Below are 13,513 nucleotides of genomic sequence, written 5' to 3'. Positions count from 1 at the left end.
GACAAACCCATATACTTTAGCCTGGAAAATTCTGTATTGTTGGATCAAACCTTGCTTGGCCCAGAAAAAATAGCTTGGTGAGAAAACTAAAAATAAACTTAAATTAAAAATAAAACAGCTGGTCAGAGCTGCTGTAATCAAAGTTATTTTAAAGAAACAGAACAAGAAAAGGGTTGCCAAAAAAATATGGAATACCATGGACAAGTCTGAAGGTATGCATCACCAAGGCTGATAAACAGGATGTGGATATTGAGCTTCTAGCTCTCTCATTTTTCTCACCACTTTATTCCACAAGGCAGATCTTTACAGAAGAACAAGAAGATGCTCTTCCTAAATACTTGCAAGTTGTGTGCCATATGTATTATGGTTTAACACCACTTGAAGTTCGTCAGCTTGGTTGCAGGTATTCTCTTGCAAAAGGAATTACCATCCCAAATTCACGGACAAGCAAATCAGTGACAATCAAAATGTTGCAGGTGAATATAAGTACCATGGGTTACTGTAAGAGCGCCTGAAGCAACCAGTCTCGGCCATGCAACTGCTTTCAATCGTTTGACAGTTGGAAGATTTTTTGAAATTTTTTTTGGTGTGTACTAGCACCACAAATTTACAGCGCAAAATATTTGACATGTAGACGAAACTGGAGTATCAACACTCCACAGGCCAGGGAAAATTGTTGCAGCAAAAGGACAGAAACAGGTAGGCAAGATAATTTCAGCAGAAAGAGGGCAGAATATTACTGTGTCCAGTTATGAACCTTTTTGTCAATCATGCAAGACCGAGTAAGGCTAATCTTGTGCTTCTAATTCTTGATAATCAGATTAGTCGTTATAGTAGTGAATTGCATGACTTAGCCGAAAAAAATTGAGTTGTCATGCTCACCGTTCCGCCTCATACAATGCATCAGCTGCAACCACATGACAGGTCAGTTATGTTTTCTTTGAAGGTTTTCTACAACAGGGAATCTGATACTTTTATGACAGAGCATAAATTCGAGAATATTTCAATGTATAACATCTCCAAGCTTTCTAGAAAAGCGTATCCCAAAGCAGGGACCCCCAGAAAACATAATCAGTAGTTTTCGCTGCACCGGTATTTTCCCTTTCAATCCCAAGATTTTCAAAAATCACGAGTTCTTCAGTTCACACATCTCTGATTGACCATCAATTTCAAACCACGGTAGCATGGAACCTCCATCACCCACTGCTTCTTCTGCTGATGATGATGCGGCTAATCAGCCCACCAACCATGAGAATGATACCCAATCTTTCTCAAGATTCCCTTTACACGGAAGAGCTGAAAAAACTTTTCTGAACTAGTTGATGTGTCTCCATTTCTGAAAGGTTCTCCGAGAAAACAAATTAGACATGCAGTGAAAAAAAGAGTACCAAAATTTTGACTGTTACCCTAGTGAAGGATAGAATCTGCCAGAAAGAGGAACTGAAATCTGCGGAAAAGAGGAAAAAGAACATAAAACCTAGGAGAATAAGAGTTTAAAGAAAGCTAAATTGCAAGAATCAAACAAACTATTGTTTCTCGATATTGAAAGTGAGTCTGATAATGTTGAGAGGGAGCTTGACGATGAGAGTGAGGACAGTCTTAAGCTAGGAGAAGATAAGGAAGATGTGGGAAACAAGCTTTTAAAAGTTGTTGACTTTGTTTTAGTTGGACTTGCAGGTAAAACGAGTGCTAAGTGCTTCTTTGCTGCAAAATTTTTGAAAAAATACCCAGTTCTTGATGTTCTGTTCTTGAAGTGCATAGAACCGAGCAAGTTTGTGCTTTCCGAAGAAGAATCGTGCGTTTTAAAGTCCGAGGATTAGGTAAGCCCTCAGTCTCTGGTGGGACTTGAAGACTTGCCGAAAGGCGGAAGTTTGGTGTTTACCTTTCAGGATACAAGACGCGTTAATCGGTAGTAGTGTTCCATCTAATCAGGTGGCCGTTAGCAGTAAACTTAGCTAGGATTTGATTTATAGAAGGTGGGTCTTTGAATAGACTACTGTCCTAAGCCTGTTTATTTTTTTTAATCTAAATTCTGAAAGACAATTACAAATCTGATAAACAACAAATTCTAGGACTAATTCTAGAGGAGTAAAAGGTTTTCTTGACTTGAGTTAAGATGGTGGCGAACGTGGACCAATATGTGGCGAACTTTCAGACTTGGTTCGCCACTTTCGGACTACATCTGTGTAACTTATTTTTCTCCTACATCCAGAAACATTGGTCGTGTGAGCGTGAGAGGAGCGTTAGTTGCTCTCCAATCACTTTCAACTGTGAAAAAAAAGGCACTAGCCCTTTCAATTTCCAATCGAATGAGCCCTTTTGAAGTTTATACGACAACGCTTTCAATAAAAACCTTACATGCCCCAAGAGCATAACTTACAACCCCAGCCCGGGGGGGGGGGTGTCATCCTCAAAGACCTAATCTCCAGAACTTTCAACTATGTTGAAGAAAATTGCTAGCTCAAAATTTTGATTGAATGTATTTGGGGAAATGATGGGAGTCAGAGGGGGGCTATTAGCCCACCAATCACTTCGGACTATTTAAAAGGGCACTAGCCCTTTCACTTTACAATCTAATGAGCCCTTTTTGAAGTTTCTACTACAACACTTTCTATATAAACCTTTTGTACCCCAGGGCATAGCTTACAACCCTTGACCTGAGGGCTGTGAGGGGGTTGTCATCCTCAAAGACATAATTTCCGAACCTTTCAACTACGTTGAACAAAATGGATATCTGAAAAATTTGATTGGATGTGTTTGGGGAAATGGTGGGCGTGAGAGGGGGTTACTTGCCATCCAATCACTTTCGACTATTAAAAAGGGCACTAGTCGTTTCAATTTCCAATCGAATGATACCTATTTCAAGTTTCTACGACATGCCTTATATGCCTCCAGGGCATAAATTCCAACCCTTACCCTGAGGGCTCTGGGGGAAGTGTCATCCTCAAAAACATAATTTCCAGACTTTTTAACTACGTCGAAAAAATGGCTATCTCAAAATTTTGATTGGATGTGTTTGGCGAAATGGTGGGTGTGAGAGGGGTGTTAGTTATCCTCCAATCACTATCGACTATTAAAAAGGGCAAAAGCTCTTCTAATTTCCAATTGATTGACCCCTTTTTGAAGTTTCTACAACATCACTATCTATAAAAACCATTTATGCGCTCAGGGCATAACTTACAACCCTTGCCCTGAGGGCTCTGAGGGGGTTCTCATCCTCAAAGACCTAGTTTCTAAAACTACTAACTACCTTGAACAAAATGGCTATCTGAAAATTTTGACTGGATGTGTTTGGGAAAGGTGGGCATGAGAGATGGGTTAGTTGCCCTTCAACCACTTGACTATTAAAAAAGGCACTAGCCCATTGAATTTCCAATCAAATGAGCCATTTTTCAAGTTTCAACGACAAAGCTTTCAATAAAAGCCCTATATGCCCCCAGGACACAGCTTACAACCCTTACCCTGAGGGCTATGGGGAGAGTTTCATCCTCAAAGATTTAATTTCCGGACCTTTCAACTACTTTCAACGAAATGGGTATCTCAAAATTTTGATTGGATGTGTTTGGATAAATGGTGGGCGTGGAAGGGGTGTTAGTTGCCTTCCAATCACTTTCGACTATTAAAAAGTGCACTAGCCATTTCAATTTACAATCAAATGAGCCGTTTTTGAAGTTTCTACGACAACGCTTTTTATAAAAAAAAAAACATTATATTCCCCCAGGCATAACTTACAAACCTTGCCGGATCTTTCAACTACGTTGAACAAAATGGCTATCTCAAATTTGGATTGGTTGTGTTTGGATAAATGTTAGGCGTGGAAGGGGTAGTAGTTGCCTTCCAATCACTTTCGACTATTAAAAATGGCACTAGCCGTTTCAATTTCCAATCAAATGAGCCCTTTTTGAAGTTTCTACGACAACGTTTTCTATACAAAAAAAACCTTATTTTCCCCCAGGGCATAACTTACAACCCGTGCCCGGAGGTCTGTGGGGGGGGGGTTGTCAGCCTCAAAGACCTAATTTCCGGAACTCTCAACTACGTTGAACAAAATGGATATCTACAAATTTTGATTGGATGTGTTTGGGGAAAAGGTGGGCGTGAGATGGGGGTTCTGCCCTCCAGGGCATAACTTACAACCTTTGCCTTGTGGGGCTGTGGGGGAGTATCCTCCTCAAAAACATAATTTCTATCTGGAAATCAACTACGCTGAACAAAATGGCTATCTCAAAATTTCGATTGCATGTGTTTGGGGAAATGGTGGGCGTGGGAGGGATGTTAGTTGCCTTCCAATTACTTTCGACTATTAAAAAGGGCACAAGCCATTCCAATTTCCATTCGAATGATCCTTTTTCGAAGTTTTTACGACAAGTCCTTCGATACGAAGTGCCCTGGTCTAAGACCAAGAAACAAAAATATATTGTGCCAACATCGTTCTTTACTTAGGCAGCGTTATTGCGCTGCCTATGATTAATTTGTACAAACAAGGGCTTTGAGCAGGACCACAGTTCGTTTGGCCCAGGGGTTTTACCTCTATCTCCTTGCCTCTAAAATCCCTCCAAACCAGTTTGAAACCAAACTCTGAGAGAAAGCAGCATTTAAAACATTATAATTATTTATTAATGGACAGAAACACAAAATAAAATTAAACTATTTTGTCAGTAGTATCAGCTAGTCAAAAAATTTTCCACAAAAGTCATGTTTCAAAGAAAACAAAAGAGCTATATTAAACCTAAGACAAGGCCTAAATCGAAGATGAACTAATAAATGAATTATGAGAGTTTATTCTAAAAGAATAAATGAGAGTTTATTCTAAATAAGTTTTTATAAATAAATGAGTTAAAGACTTATGAAATAAATAAATAAATGAGTTTATTCATTTTATGAATAAAATGAGTTAAATAACTTAAAACAAAAAGAAACTACAGTACCACAAAGGTAGCGGCCCCTATGTCTTCTAATAACCCAAACATCATTTGCGCTTTACTCAAAACAATTTTTAATTTGGATTGTGTGTTTTATTTTTCATAATATCACGTAACATTAAAAGAAAGAAAGAAAATCACGATAATAACCGAAATTACAGAAAATAATAATGAAATGTAGATTGACGGTTAAATATATGTATATATATATATATATATATATATATATATATATATATATATATATATATATATATATATATATATATATAAATATATATATATATATATATATATATATATATATATATATATATATATATATATATATATATATATATATATATATATATATATATATATATATATATATATATATATATATATATATATATATATATATATATATATATATATATATATATATATATATATATACATATTCCTGAGACATTCATTCCTGAGAGTCCGAGTAATTGGATATATCAATGTTACAAAAGGGAAAACGTTTAAAGTGCGTTTTGTTTTCCGTTACGCACAAATAATAATATGATCATTAAAAGGTGTTAGCCCCCCTGTTTGCGGTAGTTTCTGTGAATTCATTGTCGCCCTCAACATGACCTGACAATTTCAACTGAATTCCCTTAGTTACTCCTAAAATATTACAGATGCGCCCTTATGACAACCTGAATGGACATAGTTTCTTTTGATTTGTTTAATACCTTTAAACAAGACCGTATCCAAGATTTCTGTCCCAGGGAGGGGGTTATCACAAAAGAAACTTTACAAAACACTTTTATTTTACTTTTTTACGAGTTGGACAAAAAGTCGGGGGCGGGGAGGGGGTTGGTCAAACCGAGTAGCCGCCTGGATACGGCCTTGCCCTTAGCAGTTTCTGAGATATTACAGGGACATACTTGTGAAGATGTGGATGTACATACAGTCTTTTGATTTAGTTCCATATCCCCCCTTAATATGCCCTGAAAGTCTCAACTTTATAAACTCAGCCGTTCCATAGATATTGCAGAGATACCCTTTTGAAAACCTTGGATGCGCATTGTTTTCTTTTGATTTAAATCAACATCCCCAACAGCATGCATTAAAAGTTCCAAAGTAATACCCTTAGCTTAGGGTCGTAATAGCAGCCTAAGTACAGACCGGGACATTAGCAGCAAGAGACTGAAAATCTCCTTGTAAAAGAAAAGAAATACTTATTTGTTAACACATTACATTTATTTTGTTAACAAGTCAACTCAAAATTATAAGATAGAAATTAAATATCCACAATACAGATTTTCAATATGAAACATTAATTACTTACTGTATTTTTCAGATTTCTTCCCCTTATTTAGAGATCCGGTTTGTCCATTACAACTTATAGAATTCTGTATGTATCGTTTTTAATCAAACTTGCACTAAATTATACTTTCAACCGTGTCTACATGAAGGCGATTGCGTACCTTAATCCATTGTACATCTATTAAAGGAAGTATTCTTTCCAAATTGGTATTAGGACCAGGAAAGGCGTTTCTAAGTATTTGCACATCAGAATAAAAGTATGTATCCTTTCCAAAATATCCTTCTCTTTAAGAAACATCGTCCCAAGGCTCGTTTTTATAAACAAACTTTTGGGACTTTGTGGAACTATTTTGTTCCATAAAACCTTTGGGGTATGCTATTTCTTCAAATGCACTGCCGCAATAACTACTCCCTGATTGTAAATAGTGTACTGTATCTACACCATCCTGCCATTGTGGCAAAGCAGCAAGACTCGTCAATGAAAATATTTTCTTTTTTGAGTAAACAAAAATATACTGTTGTAAATTTTCCAAAGCCGTTCTGTAATTATCAATTTCTTCACCAAACTATTAAATTTGAAACCAGTGCAATCACGGCTGTATAGTCCACATTCAGTTTCAGTTTAAATTCCCAGAAATTTTACAGCTGCATGTTTTGAAAGTATTTTTTTTAAGACCGTTTGTGAGTTCTACAACTTTAATCAGGGTTATTTTTTATTTTTTTTTTCTATTTTTGTCTTACAAACAAAACGACTGGATGTGTAAAAACAGAAAATAAACTTGTAACAACGAGAAATCGACTATTGTCTTTGGCTGTCCGGTTTCAACCAAAAAAAATTTCTCAACAGTCCCTACAGTTCCAAAATACGTTCTATCGCCGGCAATGATGACGATCATCTAGTTCTCGAGTGGGATTGTAAATGAGCATAAGTGACATCTGCTGTCTCACAAAATGATGTAAGACGCTCAGTGCGTACTGTAAATACTGAAAAATGTATATAAATCTTGAGTATCAATGACCTCACATCAACTGAAAGTACGTTCACAGACGTCAATGCTGCATTAATTGGGATTTGAGCAGGACAGCCAATGCCTCCGATATCTTTCGAGAGTTTCGATTTCAGCTCAAATGAACATTATTTGTCCACCAAAATTTGTGTCAGTCTCATCAAACCTGTAGGCGATTAAGTTTTTCAACGAAATATTGAAGTTCATCAGTGTATTTATGTAGAAAGAAACAGTGGTTTCGAATGTTCTCTTTTCCAAAGAGTTCAATTTCATCAATTTCATCTGCATACCTTCGGTTTCCGAGAAATACTGAAAAATAAGGGGAAACAACTTTTCAGCGTTATTATTACATGCACCGGTCAAAATTCGATAATATTGAATTTTCTCAGATCCTTGTATAATCTTTTGAACAGAATGCGGTGCCAATATGTCTTTTATTATTGCTGTAGCTTTGGTTTGCGCAGTTGACTGTTTCAAGGCAACATTTTAATCTTCATAAAGGATGGCTTTGAATTTTTTGTTTCAGTCCAATGAATTAGAAGTCTGATTGTGATTAATAGCTTCGTAGGCCTTTGTTAATTCTGTTATACACACTAAAATATCTTCTGGTGTGTTTTTTCTCACTAGCCCACATCTGATCAAATAACTCACAAAGTAGAAGCTATCGATATCTTAGAATTGTGTCAAGTAGATTTAATGTAGTTGAGTATCAATGTCTTAGCACTATGATTCATGAAAACAAACAAATTACACAATGTGCAATGCACTTCGAACTCGTTTCTGCCTTTCTTTATAAACGACCACTCTTTTGTGTAATCGTCTGAAAAATGATACTTGCGCTTTCGCATATTAAACTGCCCTTTCCGTAATTTCCTTTATTCCTACCAGACGTCGTCGATTCGATTTGCAAATTTATGCCTATCAAGCAAATTTGTAAAGCACGTAACTGATTGGCAGGCAGTAGTGATCGGGACGTAAGCGCATGGACAAAATGATTAGCAACGCCGCACTTCCTTACCAGTCTGCACCATGCGCGTTTGACTTACTGCAATCTAAACACCGGGACATTTTGTATATCAACCGGGACGTATAGCAGCCTTAGCTGCTCTTAACACATTGCTCAAACGCTTTTTTTTGAATTGTCTTTTGATTTAGTTTTACGCCCAAGCCTTTTCAAGACCAGAACATAATTTTCACTTTACTGAAAAAAAACAAAAACAAATGAATATGGATTGTTAGTTTAATATATTTATACCGACATTTGTTCCTTAAAGTCTTAATAATTTTTTAGTTATAGTCTTATTTATATTTTAGTCTTAATAATTTTTTAGTTCCAAAAACTAACCTGACAAGTATGTGTCCAATAAGAGAGTCCATTTATACTCCTGCCATTTACCCGTGCCCCAGCCATTTAAACATTTGCCTCTCAGTTACTTGGACTATCTGTCTTGGCTTTTCTCTGTCTACAATTACCCAGCCCAGTCTTGATGCAACCTATTGCAAAATACTTGATAACTTCAATTCAAAATCAACGGGGTTGCCAGGCCTACTCATATCAGTTTCTGCTCGTTTTGAGTTTGGCTCGGTTATTTATTGTAATGGCTGTTTGTTATTGGGTTTGTTTATTTATTAATGGTAATTTGTGGCATTTTAACTCATGAGAATTTATTTGACTTTATTTCTGCTCATTATTGGTTTTATGGAACTCTTCACTTTTCTTTGAAAAACTTACTTTATGGAAAAGGTTTTTTAAATTAACTTCTGTTCGTTTTTTATGGATATAGTCGCTTTCAAAGAAAAAAAAATAATGTTTTACATCTTTTCGAGTTTTTTCTATAAGAATCAACAGTTTGCTTGCTATTTGTCTGTTGGACAAACTTTTTCAACAATTTTTAATCCTGACACAATCATTATTTTTTATTTTAATTTTATAACTCCTGAAGTTGACCCGAAAAATGGAACTTAATATGATTCCCAGAAAAAATCTATCTGTGCTCTCTGACAACGTGGATACATTTACACTCTTTTGATTTAGTGACATTGTAAGTCCAGAAGCAGGAATAGTAGTAGCCCTGAAAGTGTCAAGTTAATACCGCTAGTCGCTGTTGAGACATAGGTGAGATGTCTTATTGGCAACCAGCATAGAGACAGTGCCTTTTGATTTAGTTTTAAAGCACAATGGACACATTTTTTAACTGTGGGGAGGTTGACATGTTCAATATCCCTAGGGACATAGTTACTGGGCCGTTCTACCATGCTGAACCAAATGGATGAATCCAAATTTGACTGGATGTGTTTGGAAAATGAATGAGCTTGGACGAGGGATGCTCGTCCTCCAACCTCTTTTAACTCTTAAAAACGGCACTAGAAATTTTAATTTCCAATTGATTTAGCTTAAACAGAAGTTTAAATGATAATTCTAGCTATTATAGAGTGGCGCTGCCTATGATAGTGCTTATATGCCGTTTTGAAAACCTGCATGTATATAGCTTTTTCTTTTAATCACAACTCCCCCTGATCGTTCCCTAAAAGTATTAGCTTAATACTCTTAGCGTCATTAGCTACAGTAACTGTAAAGGTCTTACTTAATAATCCTTAAAGGTCTAACCTAATAATGTAGGTCGTTTTTGAGATATAGCTTTGTCACCTTTTTGAAAATAAAAAGGCTCATAGTTCGTTTTTGTTTTGTTTCACATCCACCAAAATATTCCTTGAAAGGTTTATTTCGATACCCTTAGCGTGTGTAGTAGTAATAGCAGTAGTAGCAGCAGTAGCGTTAGTAACAGTATGCACATAGCACCTTTGGTTTTCTTCAACACACGCTGAAAGTTTAAACTTAACGCCATCAACCGTTCCTTAAGCATTGCTGATACATCCTTTTAGCAATATGTGTAGACATAGTTTGTCTCGATTTATTTTACTACTGTTCCAATATTTCCCAAATTTTTTGCCTTATCACCCTTAGCTTTAGAATTAGTAGCATTAGGAGCATTAGAATTAATAGTAGTAGCCTTAGCTTTAGTAGCAGTGGCAGTAGTAGAAGTAGGGATAAAGGTTGCAGTAGTGGTAGTAGTACGAATATGAGTAGAATCAGTAGCATTAGGATGAAAATATTGTTATTTGGTTAGTTCAACATCCCCCACATCAAGCCCTGTTAGTTTTAACTTCATACACCAAACTGTTCCTGGGATATTGTTGTTACGCCATTTTGACAACGTGCATACGAACGGCATGTTGTGATTCAGTTCAACTTCCCCATCAAAATTTCCTGAAAACTTTACCTTCATACCCTTAGGAATAGTTGTAATAGTGGTCACAGAATTAGCATTAGTAGTACTAGTAGCAGTATTAATAGTAATAGCACTAACACTAGTAGCAATAGTAGTAATAACATACAGCCTTTATGGTCATTTGAACATCCCGCTCATCAAGTTCTAGAAATGTCAACCTAATGCAATTACCTGTTGCTGTGGCATTGCCGATATGTACTTTTGATAACCTATATATTCATATACTTCTTGAAATTTTCAACTTAGTGCTCTTAGCCTTAAAAATAGCTGCAATGGTAGCAGTAGTTGTAGTAGTAGCAGTAGCAGTAGTAGTAGTTAAGGAAGCAGTGGTAGTAGTAGGCCCCCCTTTAAGAATTCTCTTAATACCCTAAGAATTCAAACTTAATACCCTAATTCATTCTTGAAAAACTCTCTTTTGGCAATCTGAACTCACATGGTGAAATTTGATTTAGTTTAAATTTCCTCTCAATATTTTCTCAAATTTACGCCTTCATAGACTTAGCCTTAATAGTACTAGTATCATAGTAGTAGTGGTGGTAGTAGAAAAAGTAGTAGTAATAGTAGTGTTGTATTAATAGTAGTAGCAAAAGACATAGAGGCCGTATTAATAACAGTAGTAACATGTAAATGTTGCGTTTTGTTCAGTTGAGCACCCCCCTCATGATACTCCGGAAGGTTCACCTTGGTACGGTAAGCCATTCCAAAATTATTTCTGATGTCCCCTTTTGACCCCTTTTCAACGCCATTTTCATCTTAATACTCTTGCCTTACAAATAGTTGAAATTACAGTAGTACTTAGAGTAGTTTAGTAGCAGTGGTAGCAGTAGTAGCAGTAAAAGTAGCAGTGTTAGTAGTGTTAGCAGTAGCATGTATGTACTGTATTATCTTTTGGTCAATTGATCTTCCCCTTTAAGCATTCTCTGAAAGTTCACTTAATACCCAAATCCATTCTTGACTTACGCCCTTTTGACAATCTGCATGAACGTAGTTTGTTTTTATTTAGTTCTATTTTCCTCTCAATATTCTGTCAAATTTTCAACTTCATACGCGTAGCCTTAATAGTACTAGTGTTATAGTAGTAGTGGTAGCAGTAAGAGTGTAGTATGTAATTTTATACATATTACGTTTGTAATATGTAATTTTGGTTTTAATACCCTATGTGATACTTGCGCTTTCGCATATTAAACTACCCTTTCCGTAATTTCCTTTATTCCTACCAGACGTCGTCGATTCGATTTGCAAATTTATGCCTATCAAGCAAATTTGTAAAGCACGTAACTGATTGGCAGGCAGTAGTGATCGGGACGTAAACGCATGGACAAAATGATTAGCAACGCCGCACTTCCTTACCAGTCTGCACCGTGCGCGTTTGACTTACTGCAATCTAAACACCGGGACATTTTGTATATCAACCGGGACGTATAGCAGCCTTAGCTGCTCTTAACATATTGCTCAAACGCTTTTTTTGGAATTGTCTTTTGATTTCGTTTTTTGATTTTGTCTTTTGTCTTTTGATTTTTTAGTTATAGTCTTATTTATATTTTAGTCTGCGCGGGGCTGCCACTCGTTTGTTATCTTCAAAAAGTATGTTAGAGATTTTCACGCAAATAATTAAATGTTTTTTCCCCGGTTTTCCGATGAGTTGACATCTCTGGATTGGTTCTGTAATTTATTTGTGTGGGTGTATTCATATATTACTCCCTTGCCTAGCTTGGATCTTTTTTTTTTGGGGGGGGGGGGTAATGTTTGGTTTGGTGATGTGAATTTATTATTAAAAAAATATTTCATGAATATATTTGTTTAATTTTTTTAGTTGTGTTTCTCTCCTGTTTTTTCTGGCCATTTTAATGTTTAATTTACCGTTGATTTTGGTATTCATTGATATTTATTGAAGCAAAAAACAGGTATCTAACTTTCATAAAATGTGTTTCTTCTATTTGATATTGATATTCGATTTGATATTAGATGGCAAAATTATTTATGTAGAATTGATAAATTTTCGGAACTTTTAGAGCGTACATGTATAAGCTAGTACTTCTTAAATTGACGTAGATTATAAGTCACATTATTGTTATATAAGCCAAAAATAATTTTCTTAAGTAAATCTATTATTTTTTCATCGTATATTTTTTTTGTTTCTATTTTTCAGTTGTTGCTTATATTGATTTTGTTGTTGCTGTTGTTGTATCCCCCTTATATCCCTGGCCATGGAGCCTTTCGAGGGATAATAAGAGTATCGTATTTTAAATCTGTATTTATTGGTGAATAAACTTACCTACTTACTTAAAATAAAACAAAAGTATTAATAGCAGTACAAGCAGGTACATCTTGCCTTTTGGTCAGTCTAACATCCCACTCATGATACCCCAGAAGTTTCATCTTGATACAGTTGGCTGTTTCAAAAATTAATTAAAAATAACTTTCACAAAAATAAGTTTTTCAAAGAAAAGTAAAGGCCATCTTAAACTTAAGATCAGCAGATACAAATACCTGTTAAAATTGAAACTCAAAACGACCAGAAATTACTATTAAATAATAAACGAAACCCAAAACGAACAAAAATTAAATAAACAATCATATCAAAAAAAAAAAACATGCAACAAGTAATTCTTAAATTGAGCGAGAAAATCAAGCTTAAAACGAAAAACAAACTTTGATGTTGAAGTATGACTGAAGCTCAAAATGACCAAAATTTTAACAAACAATCAAAGTAAACAAACCTGCAGTAGGTAATAATATAAATGAATAGATAAATCTTAAAACTAGGGAAACTTAAATTGAATGGTCTAATAAACCTTTAAACGAACAAAAACCACTATAAACAAGAGCTTGTGTATCGCTTCCTTCTCTCACTGTAAAAGCATAAAATGTACTGTGAAGGATTAACTAGTGTCAAAGTAACAATATCAAAGTAAAAAATTAACAAAGTAAAGAAAGCATCAAAGCAAACAAGGTATCAAAGTAATAATAAGCTACTTGCATAACTTATAGCCCT

Source organism: Artemia sp. Qi Xiang Cuo, chromosome 7 (genome assembly GCF_049724085.1).
Source record: "Artemia sp. Qi Xiang Cuo chromosome 7, ASM4972408v1, whole genome shotgun sequence".
In the NCBI taxonomy this organism is placed as follows: Eukaryota; Metazoa; Arthropoda; class Branchiopoda; order Anostraca; family Artemiidae; genus Artemia; species Artemia sp. Qi Xiang Cuo.
This window is presented reverse-complemented; position numbering follows the sequence as displayed.